The sequence below is a fragment of the Microtus pennsylvanicus genome, chromosome 16, assembly GCF_037038515.1.
Source record: "Microtus pennsylvanicus isolate mMicPen1 chromosome 16, mMicPen1.hap1, whole genome shotgun sequence".
Classification (NCBI taxonomy): Eukaryota; Metazoa; Chordata; class Mammalia; order Rodentia; family Cricetidae; genus Microtus; species Microtus pennsylvanicus.
In genome coordinates, this window is record NC_134594.1 from 45933648 (window position 1) to 45946262 (window position 12615).

At 39.5% G+C, this 12615-nt stretch overlaps 1 protein-coding gene across 1 annotated transcript in view; it reads right to left on the bottom strand.

Annotated features, from left to right (window-relative positions):
- Nucleotides 1–9254: 9254 nt before the first annotated feature.
- Rbm46 (RNA binding motif protein 46) overlaps nt 9255–12615 on the bottom strand; it is a 29244-nt gene continuing 25883 nt past the window's right edge. Inside the window, exon 6 of the mRNA XM_075950637.1 lies at nt 9255–9381. The gene's annotated coding sequence lies outside the window, so the exon portion shown is untranslated. The remainder of the gene's footprint in view (nt 9382–12615) is intronic.

Here is a 12615-nt window from a genome sequence, read left to right on the forward strand (position 1 = left end):
TGGAAACGACTAAACTACATCTATCTTTGGGACAACTCTTAGCACTGCCCTTTGCATCTGATTTAATAGTAACTGCAATGCATTGAATGTCTGCCACTGCCAAGCACTGCCCCAAATGCTTTCTATGCAATGAACGATTTAACACTCCCCACAAGTGAGGTCTCAGCATCTCCATCTGACAAGCAAATGAAGCTGGTCCAGAAAGCCTCAGTGCCTGCCTGAGGTCACAGGTGTGGGAGCTGGTTCGCCCTCTTCTCACTCTGGTATTTCTGCCTCTAATTAGCATTCATTGCGGGAAACTGAATCATCTCTGCTTGTTACCCAGCAAATGCACAGAGCTGATTACTAGTTGTGTGCCCAGTATGGTGGCATGTGCTGGGTGCTTCGACATGTTATCTTGCAGAATGCTGGTTTTCTAGCTCCTACAAATATGGAATGTTAACTGAAGAGATACTGAGTAAATCAGTCATATCACCAGCTACGAGGAATCACTACTGGCCTCCTCTTTTGCTGTTTTGATGCAAACAGAAACAACACAACCATTTATAAAAGTCAAAACAAATTACTTCTTTCTGTTAATGTGGATTAGCCAGTAATAACTGACATCTTGAAAACTCTATTCACTTTTATTACCCAGATCTATTTTTACCAGTTGTGTACAGGATGTCTCTGTGTGTTCTTAAATCCTGTTTCTGTAAGTTTTTGTGAGATATAGTACTGGGAGTTCTTAGATCTGTGAGATATTTCAATGAGCCACGAAGCCGGGTGGTGGTGGTGCACGCCTTTAATTTCAGCTCTCGGCAGAGGCAGGTGATCTCTGTGAGTTCGAGGCCAGCCTGGCCTACAAGAGCTAGTTCTAGGACAGGCTACAAAGCTACAGAGAAACCCTGTCTCAAAAAAGAGCAACTAGATCTAGTAAATTGATTTTCTCTGCCAGGGAACTTACTAAGGTGCCAGAGTGCCAGATAGACTCTAACCAACAAGCTCAGCCCGTGATATCTGATCTGTTCCTCTGTGTCCTGTCTCCAATAAGGTGCCAAGACTGTATTATAAAATTCACAGATGTATTTAATAGGTTACCACCTTTTGGAAACTTTCTGATCCTGTCTAATAAATAATAGCTCAACCATTAAAATACTTCAACACAAGAATGTGTTCTGTTAAAATGCACTTAAATACACACGCGCGCACACGCACACGCACACACACACACCTTAAGGAAGGAACCTTAAGATATGAAAAAGTTTTAAAATGATTCAAGAAAAAGAGCAGGGACTAGATTTTAGATTCGCTACAGCTGAGTTTGCCTGAGTGAACTTCAGCACATCGCTAGAGCAGGATAGTAAGTGAGTTGCTGTTTAAGATAAAGTTAAAACAAAACCTAGTAGATTAAAGCAGGCAAAAGTAGACAAAGACCTCCCCATTTTGATCTCTGCCACATATCCAGAAACTGTTTTGTCTCTACCATTTCTGGACTTTATTTTGCAATTTTGCTTCCATCAAAGTTCACGATCTCAGAAGGAAAACAAGAGAACAAAAGAAAACAACGTGGAGCCCAGGATTAAAGCCAAGGGACAGTGGAGAGTAAAAGGCTCTGGCAGGGTCTGTCTTTGCAAAGGCAATTTCCAACTGCACCGGGAGTAAGAAGCAAGGGCCACTTACTGCAAACCTGATTCCTTAATTAATTAGGTTACATCTAAATCAAGTAATGAAAACTGATGAGGAAATCGCTCCTGTGACCAAAAGCTTTTTTTTTTTAATGTGTGCCTTAGGATACCACAGCAATCATCAGAAAAAAAAACAAACATCAACAAAGGCTTCATGAGAATGTGGAGTTTTAAGTCAGTGGATGAAATAAGGGCGTGAATGTTCCCCTAAGACAGACGAGGAGTGGCTCTGAGTTAAGGAAGCACTTACATTTCCAGAGGACCCATGTCTGAGAGCTCTCAAATGCCTGCACCTCCTGCTCCAGGGGATTCTACAGGCACCTGCACGCATGTGCACATGCCCACCCAGAGACATATATACGCACACAGTCAAACCAAGTAACATGAGAAGTTAAAATAAATTTTTAAATATGATAGAAGATGACGAGACAGTGGCATAGACCCATTGCTGTACCGAAGGACTGAGAAGCAGGTAAGCCGGTAGAATGACTTCCAATCCAGCCCTGAACCCAAAGACAGAGAATGCTAACGCCCTGCTCAAAGACAACCAAAGCAGAGAGGGCAAGCTCTACTTTACTCCACTTTTTATTCTGCTCACACAGGAAGCCATCTAGAGAGGTCTACCCACACTGGAGAGGAAAGCACAGCCTCTTGAGTTACCCACCTAATGCAGATGGAATAATGTCTAGCCGAACAGTTGGTTACTTTGTACAACTAATATACACCAGGGGTTTGGGGGGTTTTGTTTTTAGAATTCCTGAGGAGCTGGAGATAACTCAGTGATTAAACACATTGGCTGCTCTTCTAGAGAACTGGCTGCCCTTCTAAGATCAGTTTTCTGCTATCACATGGCAGTAACAATCTAACTAGTCTCAAGGGATCTTCTGCCCTCTCCTGGTTTCCCCAGGCATTACAGGAAACATAAACAAAACAAAAAAACGTCCTAGGCTAGCAAGATGGTCAGTAGGAAAAGGCACTTGCTTGCCAAGCCTGACCATATGAGTTCAATTCCCAGAACTCACATGGTGGAAGAAGATAAAGACCAGCAATAAGTGTCTTCTGAGCCCCCCACTCCAGCAACAACATGCCCCTGTCCACCATTAACTTTATTCACAAGTTAAGCCTCATTATTTGGGAGACGCTGACAACTTCCAAGTAAACTTTGTATAGGCAGACTTTGGCTCCTCTTTGCTTCCCCTGCAGCCGGGAAAGTGGATATGCATGCCGTCCAGATGTGGACACGACCTAGGATGTGGCAGAGCAGCTGACAGACGCTTTATTCTAAGCTTGCCTCCTCCTCTCCATCTGCATGGGACGTGATAGGGAACATCAATCAAGTGATAACTGAGTTTTCTCCTGCTGGGAAAATACAACTGACTCTATGCCATCACCAACATCCATAATATGTTGAGAAATTTAACCTGTGTAAACCTAAGACTTCTGTAAAGATCTCCCAGTGCTGTCCTTACAGGCTGCCTTGCACACAGAGGTGGTGGAGAGAGCAGGAACATAGGACAGGAGGAGGAAAGTGAGGGTTTTATTTCTCCTGCAGGGTTTCTGAAAAGCACATTGTGAACCCTAAAGATTATCCTTAGTAATAGGAAAATCTAAGAACCTAGCACAAATCAGTTTTCCTTTACTAATGGGAGTTTTCCACAGTAATGTGGTTTTACTAGAAAAGGTCCATGAATTCAGTCACTTCCAACAGATGCTCTTTCAAATGTCACTTGTTTATGCCTTGTTTCATTGAAGTTGAAGAATCTTGCCAAAAGTCATTTTATTAAAATCAGATAAAAAGAGAAAAGTCAGGGGGGAAGAACCATTGTGCGTAGCTTGGTAAAAGGCCTTGGAAAGAGTTTGGAATCCTACCTTGCTCAGACTCCACAGCGCCCCACAATCCCCCGGGAACTTGAATTTGGTTTGAAGTCTACCAAATAGTAAATGCTTACCTTGAAGTCTGAGTCACTTCCTGATTAAACTAAAAAATTGTTCTTAAACACTTTCTAGGCATTATGGTTTGTACCCAGTGATAGAAGGTAAACATTTGGCAAGAGAGCCAGGTATAGTGGTACACACCTTTTGTTCCCAGGACACGGGAGGCAGATGGCCTAGTTAGTGGCTAGCCTGATCTACTCTGTGAGTTCCAGGAAAGCTAGGGCTACATAGTAAAATCCTTTTAAAACAACACAGCCTGGTCTACAAGAGCTAGTGCCAGGACAGGCTCCAAAGCTACAGAGAAACCCTGTCTCAGAAAAAACAAAAAAATAAAAATTAAAAAAAAAACATCAGAACTGGGTGTTTGTGGTAAGATGATTTCTGCCATGCAGAGAAAAGATGGGATTGCATGTTCATAGCTGATTCCTCACTCAGGATTAGAAAACAGGAAAACATACAAGTGATCTGAGAAATCCTTTCCAACTTGCAACCACAAAGGACTTCAGAGAAGTTGGTATCTGAGCTGAACCTAAAAGAGCTGGAGACCACCTCTCGTGGTCGGGGCCACAGGACTTCACATCCTGTCCTCAGAGTCGCCTTTGGCAGCTTCTGTCCCAGCAACAAAAAGTAGAGCACAGCTCTCGAGATGGGATCCACCAGGGTATCTGCGTACACCCACTGGAAGTTAGTCTTGAAGAAACATATGCAAAGCTTGAAAAAGGCTGGACCTTTGCATATCTGGGGACAGGTGGGAGAGGGTTTCCTAATATCCTTACAAGCTTCCCTGTCTGGGAAACAGAGGCTTAAAGGCAGGTCACTGGGAAGTCTGCAGCAATGACTGTAGCAGAAGCATCAGTATCAAGTGCCTGCTAGCACTGTCCCATCCCGCACACATACCCATTGACTCCCACCATCCCTTTTGCACATTTCTGCTTTGCACTGGCAACTAGGGGCCATCTTCATATCAAATTCACACCATCCTCTGGTACCCTTACCATGGTATCACCAAAGAAAGCTCATAGATCGGCCTGCTAGACTAGCCCCCCTCATCAACACCCTTTAGAACCCAGTCACACACCATCCTCTGGTACCCTTACCATGGTATCACCAAAGAAAGCTCATGCATCAGCCTGCTAGACTAGCCCCCTTCATCAACACCCTTTAGAACCCAGACACACAACATCCTCTCTGGCTCTTTACAAGAACACATTAAATTTTGCGGTTATCAGGACCATGTGGTTGCACTGAAACTCAAGCATTAAGTCTAGAACCTAAGACTCGGAGGGGAATATATGACGGCCGGGTGGTAGGAGAGTTATGCTGTCTTGTTGCCCAGGAACTGACTCTGCAGGACTCTAATATGGGAGAGTGTAAGCTATTAGCAGGAGGAAAAGCTTTGGAGATGGGGGCATTCACTCAGATGTCGTATCTGTGAAGATTCCATTCTTTTTAAATCATGGATGTGTTGACTGTTAGCTCTCTGCCCATTGGTCTGGTCCTGACAAGTTTTTGTTCTGTTTATTTTTTTTTAACAACTTGACATTTAACAACTTCATTTGGGAAGGAGCCTTGGGTGGGAAAGTGCCCCCCCCAGATTGGCCTGTGGGGAAGCCTACAGGGTATTTTCTTGATTAATGATGGATATGGTGGGCCCAGCCCATGGCATAGGCAGAAACAGAGGATTGTTGGCATCAGCCCTGGTCAGGCTGTCCCGACTTGTATAAAAAAGCATGCCAAGTAATCTGACCAAGCTAGTAAGCAGCATTCCGCCCATGGCCTTTTCTTCAATCCCTGCTTTCCAGCCTTTACTTTGGTGATGGAGTGTCATGTAGAAGTGTAAGCTCTTTCTGTCCGTTGTTTTCAGTCATGGTGGTTTATACAACAATAGACTCCATCACTAAGACACTATTTCTCCTTCAAGAAAGGAACTGCAGAACAAGAAGTGTGCATTCCACTACATAAGAGGTCTGTTGCAGCAAAGATAGCACATAAGCAAAGAGCACACATAGCCAGAGCGACAGGGCAGGAGGTGTCCAGAAAAGCAGCACCTTCTGGCCCTGTATGGATTTATATAAAGATTTTAAGAGGGTGTGGGATGGGGCTGGATTCCTTTCCTTTCTTGAACAGGAATGGGCAGAATGGATCGTTTTAAATGAGCAGGGGCTTAACTGGGTGAGACAAAGTTGGGACCTCTGAAATTCCCAGAAACTCCTAAGCCGTCATCAGATCTGCCTGCAGCAATTTACCCTGTCCTGCCCAATCCCGCAGCTGTTCAGTCCCAAAGAAACACACAGAGGCTTACATTAATTGTAAACTGGTTGACCCATTAGCTCAGACTTATTAACTAACTCTTATATCTTAAAGTAACCCATAATTCTTGTCTGTGTTAGTCATGTGGCTTGGTACCTTTTATCAGTGAGGCATTCTCATCTTGCTTCTTCTGTCTGGGTTATGACTGTAGATTGAACCTTTCCTCTTCCCAGAATTCTCCTGTTCTAGTCGCCTCGCCTATACTTCCTGCTACTGACTACAGCCAATCAGTATTTTACTAACCCGATACAACTGTCAGCTGTGTTCTCCACAGTACTTTCCTACATTGGGTACCGAGTCATTACCATCCTCATCCCCTCCCTCACCACTCCTTAACTCCAGCTGTGGAGATAAGCAGCTTTGCTCCACCCACCACCCAGCCATGCTGCACTCATGTGATTGGAGGAGGAAGTGAGGAAAGTTGTGCAAAAAAACAAATACCACATCAGTGCAAAGATACCCCCCAAAATATCAGCTACTATGTGGCTTCTTACACTTACCAGTGTTCTAGCTTCAATATTATAAGGACCATAGCACCCTCAACAGGGGCCTTCAACTAGACTCAAATAGATTAAAACCTGTTCAAGTTTAAAGAACAGGTTTTTGGCAGAAGTCCAACTTGACACCAAAATTTATGCATTACATGATCATGGATTTTCAAATCTTATGGGATTAAAGCTCTCTAAATTGAGGTGGGTTTTGGTTCCCCAAAGTGAAAAGTCCATGACAAAATTTGTGATAACTTATAATTTGGGCTATTACAAGTGTTTTTTTATAAAAAACTAAATGTGTCTGTTTTTCTAGCTTAGAATCTGAATCACCTGTGTCCCATGGGTACTCACAAAGCAGTCAGCATTCAATGCCTGTTTTCTGAATGATTTTACCCAAGCGCCTGTCATGTATGTGACAGCGGGGTTGTGAAATGTATGCAGTGCTCATTCAGTGTCTCTACTCTCTTAAAACTAGAACATCTAAAGCACCGGACTGCAAAGGCAGCAGACATGCTTTATGGGAGATAACCCTGCTCTAGCACTGCAAAACTGAGACTCATTTACTCTTTTTATAACTTCCTGCTACAAAAGTCAAATTAAGCTGTAAGGGAAGTTATTTGCAACTATTTCTAATTCTGTGTACGTAAATCCTGGCTCTGGCTCTACCACTTGTTATTTTTAGTATTCAATATTTAGATATTAATGATATCTAGAATATCTGGTATCAACTATGAAAACCATCATAATTAACCATGCATGCTAATAAATGATGAAATCAAAATTATCTGAATTCGTTAATTATTCTTTAGTAAATAAGGGAAACTTCTGTAATTCTACCAACAAAACATTTCTATTGGCACTTGAAAATGATTCTACTTTTATTGTACAAATCTCTTTATAATATCTGACCCTTTGATCTCATGAAGACATTGAACTTGCAACTGTTGACCTGGCAAGTTAAACTCTTCTCAAAGATGAGAGACATTTGAGTGTGTAAATTTTAATAAAAAACAAAACACACATTAGTAGCAACATATATTTAATATTGAAGAATCTGAAGTATAAAAATTAACACATGATTTCAACATTTAAAAACATTAACACTTCTTGCCAAAACAATGAATATCAAAACATAGATGAAATATAACTATAAAAACCTTAAATTTATTAACAGCAAAATTATAATTTATTTGTGTAACAAATATTAACAAAAATATTTAGTTACTTCAAGGACCACAATGGTTGACTGATTTTTCATTATGACTGTCAAAAATTTGCATCTTAATCTTTTTTGTCTCATTATTTCTTTCTACATAATAGTTAGATGCTTCTGGTTACATAACTATTCCAAACTCCACTACAGATAGTGATCCTTGGTAATCTAGTTTAGTGTAAACACTGTCTTTAAGCACTTTAATAGTTATGAAATGATGCTTTACAAAGTTGTTATACAAAAAGAACATAAACTACTGGAATCTTTTCAAACTAGGAATTACAAAGTCCCAAAGTTCACAAAGAACAGTGGTAGTTTGCTACCACTAACTTTTAAATGTGTTTCTGCTAACTACCACTCTTGTAATTCTGAATTATAGTTGATGTTTAATATGTTAAAATATATTGTTTTTAAAGTCAAATGTGCAAACCCAATTCTAAAATACAACAGTACTTTAATTTTCATGCCTTATACAAAGAAAATTTATACTACTGTATCCAGACTTTCTTCAGAAGAATGAGGCCTGATTGGAGATATATAGTCGTTGTCCAACATGGCTGCCATTAGCAAGTGATATTGTTGGTGACAAGGGATAACTTGGATAAGAATAAGGCCGTGAAGTGTAAGGAAGCACGCTGGGCGTCCCAGAAGAGAGGGTAGCGCTAACAGGGGAAAGACTATTTATTGAGCTGCGGCGGAAATTGTAGTCTGTAAATAAATATATATGAACAATTATGCTGCACATCTTTTATGGACACAAATTTAATTCAAGAGACAAACATTCAGACAATCATGTTTTAACATAATGTTCTAACATTTAAATACCTGGTGATACCGTAATGGTGGTGGATTACTATCACTGCAGTGCAAACATAGCAGTTACATCAAGTCAGGACTCTTATTATCTGACAACACTGCTGGGGAGATCTTATAACAGGACATTCTTGGCTATCTTTTTCTTTTTAACACAGAAAAAGAGAACCTCTGATTTTAATCAACAAAGAAGTTTCTTTAAATTTGGTTCTGATATATAGATATATATATATTATATATCTACATATCATGAATGAAAGAAAAGAACAGCAAATTCAGTTTGTTTGTTTGTTTGTTTCTTTCTTTCTTTCTTTTGAAACTATATCAAGCATCAAACCAGCATAAACATTTGCCCTTGGACTTCTGGTACAAACTAACTATCCAAAATTTCATTATTTAAATGCTGGCACAAACATTCATATAACCAAACACATCAATTTAACATTAGAGTCTCACTGGTACCACAAAACAGTAAAATGAATCATCTCTACCAAATGAACTTCAAAAACCATTATCAACCTAATAGTATAGAAAATATCTAAAATTAACCAAATTATTAAAACAATTATATTTGAAATTACTATTTCAAACAAACGTTCATCTTATGTACCAATAATTTCCTGCTTCCTTAATTATAGTATTTCTGTATGTGTGTGTTTTATTGACCAAATTTGTAGATCCTGTACTTTCCAAAAACTCAACTATGCTCTTTACTGCAGTGTAGTCAAAGTGGCGACTGCAATTGTAAAATAATCATTGGTAGAAGCTGTGCTGTTGCAATGGGAAGTGGAAAGGTCGTTTAATGTACAGGTCAATTTCTCCCCCCAGTATCATTCACTATGAGCCCTACAACACGTGTGCATCAACTTTATGTTGTCATGGGACTTAATATGTAACCAACAGGAATGAGACCAACTGCAGGAGAGTAAGCTCAAGCAACATCAGAAAGGACCTATTTAAGAAAAAATAAAAAATGAAAATCAGTTGTAAATAGGTTTAATTGCTAGCATTGTAAAACTTTAATTTTTGTAAACAAACTTTTAAAAAATTTTGTAAACAAATTTTTAATTAATGGTACTACAAAATCAACAGAGTAGGTTGTTTTAAGAAATCATAAACATGTTTTGTTATGTCCAAAAAATGTTCAAAATATTTTGGATATTCTGAATTGAGAAATTACCTGAAACCGTTTACTTTTCTAACATCAGATCTATTCTTTTAAAGAATCTACTTTATCCAAGGGTTGAGGTATTGAACATAAACTAAAATGCAAGATATTCTATGTATTGATAAATAAATTGCCCTTTAAAAGTTCTGAGTTTTCCTGTTGAAGACTGGTAGGCACATACAGTCCCTTAGTAGCCACATACCTTTAATGTGCCAAGTTTTTTTAAACTTTACTGATGTAGTCATCAACAACATGATTTAAAAGTGACTTCAACAGACAGAAAATGTAGTTTTCAAGGAACTGTCATGCTTTCTTTGAGTTTACACCAATTCAAGAGATCAATGGAGCTTACTAAAAAATGTGGACTCAGAAAGTATCTCCAGAAGATGTAAAAACAAGCTACAAAGCGAGCTATGAGCATAACATTTAGCATTTCTGGTAGTCCTCTACCACAAATCTTTAAGCAAACATGGATCACCTACTATATTCTTGTTTTTAAAGAAAACTACATTAAATCCAAAATTAGAAGATGACGCATAACATTATTCATATAAGATATGAGAAAAACCTCCAAACTACTGCAAGAATTGGGCAAGTGAAAGACTTGCGAGATGTTTATTAACATTTCACAAGCACTTCACAAGTAAGTACTACTCCTAAAACCATTATGAATCTAAGTACATTCAGGAAAACAACCGGTTGATTAGAAAATAGAACACATGTTAAGATAGTAAATTAAATGTAAAGTGAAATATATAGTTAAATAAACATAGGAGTAGGAGCATATTCCTTTGACACAATTTACATATTATAGAAAACAGAAAATGAAAAAAGAAAAAATGAGTTAAAATTCCAAGCATGTACATACTTGTCCCCACCCCATCCCAGTTGTTCCTCTTCAAGTACATCTTCAATCTTCAGTCCCAAACTGAACTCTACACCCCCTTCCCCTTATTAATGAATGAGAGGGAGCCAATTTCAGAGCTGAAGTTTTACAGCTGTCTTGACAGTGAAAACTGAAGCACAATTTGCAAACAGTAAGACACACTGCGCTCTTGTATCGGATTTGATGGTTACATACCCTTACGTCATCAAGTCACCTGTCTCTCCCCAGTCTGCAGTCACTTTCTAACTCTGCTACCATGGATTCATTCATCTGGTTTTGGATCTTGTTATTTTTAAAATATTTGTTATTTAGTTTCTTTAATACAATTTCTAAGATTCAAGTTCTCTATTTCAGCAATTTCTTCCATTTTATTGTTAAGTATTTCTCAGCTATATGAATACACTATGATTCTATCTGTGGATGAACATGTAACTCTCCTAATACCAATCTCTTACAGATATGCTCTATGCTCACTCTTACATAAATAGTTTCATGATTTTTTTTTCTTTGAGGTAAATACCTAGGAATAGGGCTGCTAGGGCATGGGGTAGAGATATTATGCTCTGGAGTATTCAAACAGTAAAATATGAAACTGCCAGTTGGTCATATCACGTCTTCCACAACAGCACATGCGCACACGTGCACACACGGGAGTGGGGTGGAGGTTGTTGCATACTACATCTTACTCTGGCTGGCCTGGAATTCACCTTTGAGAAAAGTTTGGTCTCAAATTTGCACTGATTCTCCTACTTTTTCCTCCTAGATAATGTGAAAACAGGTAGTAGGCACCACAAAACCTGGTCTAGTATTCTTAACTATAGCTTCACCAGTACATATGTATTCCATTGTGGTTTTAATTTATATTCCTTTATAACTAATAATGTGTACATTATCTATGTAAATATCTCTTGCTCATCAATATTGGTTTGGTCTTTTGACTCTTATTACTAATAAACTTTTTACTATCTAATTCGAAATTGGAAATAGAGAATGGACTGAAACTTTACGAGTTGTTAATTCAAATGACCCCAATTCATATGAATGACAAAGACAGCTGATTTAGGTTAAGGCAGATCCATAGGTCCACAGGTTTATGGGTACAGAACAAGCTAAAATTTTCAGATCTCCTGATTCATAGGAAGGTATTGTTTCTAAGTTTTTAAGAAACCTTAAGCAGGATATTTGAAAGCAACCATCTCCAAAGGCCTCCAAAGGCCTCCATTCCGACAGGGCAGGAGCACAAGGGTCAAGTCGAAGCAGCCTGGGTGTGGCCTGTACCTCTTCATTTTCACAGCTTCTCTTCTCAGTGCATGCAGCTCTCTGCACATTTTCTTATGTGCTAAAATTTTCTAATTTCAATTGTATTTGTGGGAGATCGACCATGAGAATGTTCTAACAGAGCTCTCTCTCCCATTCCTGCCCCGACCCCGTGACTTACGTATCCCAGGTTATCCTTAAACTTGTACCAGGGATGAGCTTGATTCTAATCCCTTTGCCTTTACTTCCCCAGTACTTGGAAATAATAAGAAAACATGAACAACAATAAACCCCTCTAGAGACGAAAATTCAGCACATAGGCAAATGGTAAAGGAGGAGCAGATGTAAAGACAGTGCCCACGACGCTGAAGTTACTCCAGCTGCTTTCCTTTTGAAGAAGCAAGAAGCCCAAACAAACCACACTGTGAGATGCCAACTGCTCCCTATGTACTAAGAGATCATAATGACAGATTCCTTCTACTGCTAGTTTCTCCTATGTAGTGAGATCATGACAGACTCTTTTTTTCATTATTCACCATTTTTTTATTTTACATACCAACCAGTTTCCCCTCCTTTCTCTCCTCCCATTCCCTGACCTCCCTTTTACACCCCCATCTGCTCCTTCTCTGTCTCCATTCAGATGGAGTAAGGAAGGCATCTTATTTGCTTTGCTGATGGGAATCAGCAAATCAAGTTGAATCACGACCAAGCTTCTCCGCGCTGCACCAAGGCTGAACAAGACATCCCACCACAGGGAATAGGTTCCAATAAGCCAGCTTATGCACTAGGGACAGGTCCGACGGCTAGGGGCCCCACAAAAGACAAGCTACACAACTGTCACACAGATGCAGAGGACTTAGTTCAGTACCATCCTG